Raw genomic sequence first — 5,447 nt, 5'->3', positions numbered from 1 at the left:
AACTCTATCATCTTTCTGGACCAATGCAGTTTAAGATTGTGTATTTTCTTAGTCTTCGGTAGAACATCTAAAAAATCATAAATTAGAAATAAGAATAATATTGTGATTATGACATTAATAAACTGAAATAAGTTGTTCTGGTTGAAAAAAAAAGGTTTTAACATTTTTTAGCTCCTTAATATATAAATAAATAAATAAATATAAATATATATATATTTATATTATATATATATATATATATATATATATATATATATATATATAATTATTTTATTTTATTTTTTTTTGAAAGATTGGCAATGTTTCACTTGATTCTGAACCTTGATATCATACTTGACAATAATACATCTGGGTAGAGAATAATGACTTACTTCTGGGTTTGGGGGTGAAACTGAATGTCAGGATTTTACTTCATTCATACTACAGTGTTTGTGCATGTGTGTATCTATTTATAAGCAGTACAACTTTCCATTTAATTAACAAATGATTTTATCTTTAATAATTCAACTAAATATGTGCAGTGCAGCACAGAGTTATGTTTGTGCATGTTTTTGAGAATGGAAATTGGGTATTAGTGCCCTGAAGCTGGAAGCCACCAGGACAAACTGCTACCTCATTTGGAAATACCTCTCAATCACCATGACAGCAGCTGGGCTTTGACCATAGACACGGGAAGGAAAAGCGACAAAATTTTGGGCACGGCTGTGCTGTAAAAATGCATTTGTCAGAAATATTAAAATATTATAATTACACCCAGTCAGAAATTTAACTATGAGTACAGGGTGTTAAAAAAAACAATACTGTAAATACTATAAAAAGTCTGTTTTGAAACTTGACAGGGTTAATGAACAGTCAGTCAGATTTTTTATAATCCTAATACAAATGATGTTATGTTACTACTATATTATATATTATTTGTTTTCATGCTATAGAGACAGATGATCATACCAGAAAATAAATATGAGTTGGAATTAAAACATCATGAACTTGGTTTTCCTTTTGTGTGTCCAGGCTTTAGGCCAAGATAAAGTCGGCTGTGAAAACATGATGCCGGGTAATGCCCGGACCATCTGTCAATAAGCGTCTCTCGAGTGGGTCGAGTGAGAGGAGAAATGACAAAAAAGACAGTGCTGTAAAGAGTTTTTAAGGTTGCAGGGTTATGGAGTGTTACTGGCACAGAGACGGCAAATGTTGAGTTTGATTATATTTAACATTTTTAATTCTTTAAAACAGAATTGGAAACAAATTTAATAAAATGATTCTCAGTTTAAAGGTGTATTAACAGTGACACAGTGAAGTGACAGAAGTGCAAATAGCCTACACGGTAGTCTTTTTCTTACAGGGATAAGAGTGAATATAGGCCTAAATCGAGGCATGGCAAATCTAGAACTGAACTGCCATCTCAAAAAATAGAGCTGACTAAGATCCTTTATGCTCAGTCAGGCCTTGCCGTCCAGGTGCACTCCCAAGAAATGTTAGGTCTGTGTCGTGTCATGTCAACATCCTCCCGGGAGGGAAACTGGGGTGAAAGGTTCCTCTTCCTACTGATGTCCAACATCATCACATTTTTTTCACATCGCGTCACCAATCATTCCTCTGTGCTCTCCCTTCTCTTCACGTCTCACATATCCAACAATCCCATATCCCGCCTCATCTGAGTGTTCTTCTGCAAGCGACACCATTTTCTGTTGGTAAATGGAATTCTACTTGTCAGGCAAAATTCTGTTTTTCAAAAGACATTTAAGGGATAGTTCACAGACACCAAAATGAAAATTTTGTTATTACTTACCCTCAAATTGTTCCAAACCTGTATGAGTTTATTTCTTCTACTGAACACAAAAGAAGATATTTTGAAGAATGTCCGTCACCAAACAGTTGACGGAACCCATTGACTGCTATGGAAGTCAATGCTGCCGTCAACTGTCTGGTTACCAACATTCTTCAAAAATCACATATTTGCGTAGAGTTTTCTATAATGGAATGGTTAATATGGTTTTAGTTTTCATTTTTATCATTTAATAGATTTATTTAAAACTGGCAGAATATTGCCATTTTAAATGCATGACTGCAAGGTGAATGTAGGACAGCACTCCCCCCTAATGGCTGAATATGTGACAGTACAGCACCCGTCTCACAAATAGCTTGTTTTTAATTGGAGTTAAATTTTTTCCTCTTAAACTATTAAGATCTTAAACTGTTTAGTCAAATACTGTAACAGTAGTGATGGCCATTCGTTATAAATATAATATTAATGCACAAACTGTATGCTATTGGCACTGTTGTACAGCCTAATTTTGATTATATGGTGTAATGTTGCCTACACTATGATGTCACAATATAACACTTTTCATTTGATTTGCAATTAGGTCATATGAAATGTTGCAGCATTATCAAAGAACATCTACAGGTTTAGTGGAAAGAGAAGGAACGCATTCAAATCAAATGAAAAAGCAAGGCTATAGTTTCGCATGTTCACATCATGACCAGCAGGTGGAGGTGCGAGATTGTGTGTAAATACCGAATGTGTGTCTTTTAGTATAGGCCTACATATTATTTTACAAAGGGTAGACTGCGTACAGTTGAGACATGTGTACAGTTGAGACACCTTAAATAACTTGCGTTCGCAGCAAGCACAAGTTTTGATGTGCACATGCGCATTAGTGTCCTCTTTGATCGTGGGAAATTTGAACAACGGACGCATCTCCGATCCGAAAATATCGGGAAAAGTTTTTTTTTCTTAGGTATGACGTTCACTTCACCTTATGTGACTGTTAAACGTAACTGGTATCACCACAAACGTTATTCTGTGCCCTAAAAACTGGCATATTTCATGGTATTGTGTCATGCAAGGTAATTGCAAAATCTAGAGAAATGTGCGAGGTTTTCCAGCGAGAGTTGAGAACTGTAGCCTACCCCCGATAGAGTTCTATTAGGTCACACACTGTTTAGTTGTTCAGTGTTATTATGATAACAGTTTAAACGTCGTAATTAGCCAGCATAGGTATATAAAAATTTGATATTTGTGATATTTAAACTGTATATTATTAAATATTGTTACATATCTTGTTCCTGCTTTATACATTTTAACCAGTGCTAATTTAAATAAAATGAATGAATATAAATGGATGAATAAACAAAAATGTTGCCCAATTGTTATTTTCTATTTTTATATTTACAATGAATGGTTAGTTACCTTTACATCATTCAAAATGGGTGTCTCAACTGTACCATGGTCCTGTCTCAGCTGTACCACATATGGGAACAGTTGAGACAAAATTGAGACAAAAAGCACCTTATTTTTATGAGCTAATTGTGGAAAATATAAACTACTTGTGGGTATTATTGATTGATAATATCTTAGTCTACAAGCTAATGAAATGTCATGTGGCATGTCATGTGGACATTCACTTCTTTTCAGTATCTATTTTTGTGTGAAAAATCAAAACGCAAAAAGTGTCTCAACTGTACTCAGTCCTACTACATCTCAACGTTGTGAAGCTCTTTGGTTAAATGTCAGTGGTGAAGTTATAGCAGTTCAACAGTTTTCCTCCATCCATCCATCCATCCATCCATCCATCCATCCATCCATCCATCCATCCATCCATTTCCCATGAGCCTCCTGTGGTCTTGTTGTTGTTAGCACCTGAGATTGAAATTTAAAGCAACACTATGGAACTTTTCCTCTTCGGTCGCCCTACAGGTTGGAAGCGGAATTGTCCATTACCGCTGTCGTAAATAATTTCGCCGCCCGCAGTGTACTGTCACACACACGCTCGCTGTTTATCCAGCAGCACCGGCTTTGGAATGAACGATGTCCACAGACAAGGTAGAGTATGTTGCATGATTTCATAAAAGTATGATGTATTGCGACATCAGAAACGAAGAAAAACTAAATAATGAGTATTGTAATGCTTGACGTAAAGCAAGTCAAATTTATAGTTTTCTATGTCTCTTTAGAACTATGCTACAGAAACGCAACCCGATCTGGCAATCTTACTGTGGTTACTTACTTACTTAATCTGTGGTTATAGCAGGTAAAGGACTGCAAGCAGAGGCATAAGTGCCTTTCACCCTGTTACGACTTGATGAACCACTGAAACTATTTTGGAAACATTATTTTAAGGTAAAAAAATGTTACATATGTTGCTTTAAGAGATCCCTGCAGTCAGCTGTTTCCCGTTATGTCCCATTACTCCCATGACATAGACTTAATTGTTTTTTTGAATAGTAAAAGTTGTGGTAAATAGTAAAAGTATTTACAATAACTGTTCAGTAAAATAGCAATTGACTGCATTCAAAAGTTAAACCCTGTATTCTAAAGTAATACAATATAATAAGACATTAATTGCACGCATTATATAGATATTATAATGACCGTTTTGGAGGGCATGAAGGCTTATAGGTGACACATTTTATTTAATTTAAATGAAAAGTTCACAACACTAAAATTATGGATTTGAAAGGTGATCCCATGGATGAGAGTGATGAATTCCCACAGAAAGGTATGTAGGTCTATAAGGCTTGAGTGCCTGAATACAGGATGTTTTCTTTAGAGCCCTCCTTTGTTAAATGCATTAATAATTCACACATTTCATGAAACATATCAAGAGGGATACTCAAAGAAAGAAAGAGACAGAGAATTAGAGCCAACAGAACAAAAGGAAATGGCTTTAAAGAAAAACACTCAAGCTATGGGGATCTGTCATAGATTTGAAAAGAGCTAGGCCTAAATCAATGTAACGCCTCTGTTTTAGGCCAAACAATGGTACTGCAAATAATACACTGCTATATTTAAGTTACTATAGTCTAGTCTAAGATAAACACTAAACGTTATTCTCTGAATTTCCGTTGTCAACCGCATTTCACATTTATAATTGACTTTTGTTTCACACCTTTGACGTGAAAAGTCTTGTAAAGTATGAGTAATGAGTTACGTGGAATCTATGAACACATGACCGCAGACTGAGGCAGGACAGCCAGCCTATAGCTATTTACCAATACAGTCAGTCAGTCTGTCTCCGCCAGAAGCCCAGGGCTTCACAACAGGGGCGGGTACCACTGGCCTTATTGTTTGCTATTGGCTGAGGACAGTTGCTGGCTACTTAATTATTCATTTAGGGAAGGTCCAATTAGGAACTTATCTTGGTCACGGAGTTAATTATTCAGGAAGTTTACGGAGGAAGGAGAGGGCAGACATTTCAGATGATGTTTGTGTGGTTAGCTTCTAGCTTTTGCATAAAAAAAGACACCAAGAGAATCACATGCTTTTTAAACACTCAAAAGTGTGACCGAGGAAGGAATTCAGCACGACTGCACTTGCTCAACATTTAATCGGCGGATTTACAGTGTGGTCAGCATTTTTTCTTGTTTGCTGATGTATGCACACCTGTCACATTTAAAAAAAATCAGTAAGCACACAAATAGCTCAACACATCAGAGACTTTTTT

Source organism: Squalius cephalus, assembly GCF_949319135.1.
Source record: "Squalius cephalus genome assembly, chromosome: 12".
NCBI lineage: Eukaryota > Metazoa > Chordata > Actinopteri > Cypriniformes > Leuciscidae > Squalius > Squalius cephalus.
This window is presented reverse-complemented; position numbering follows the sequence as displayed.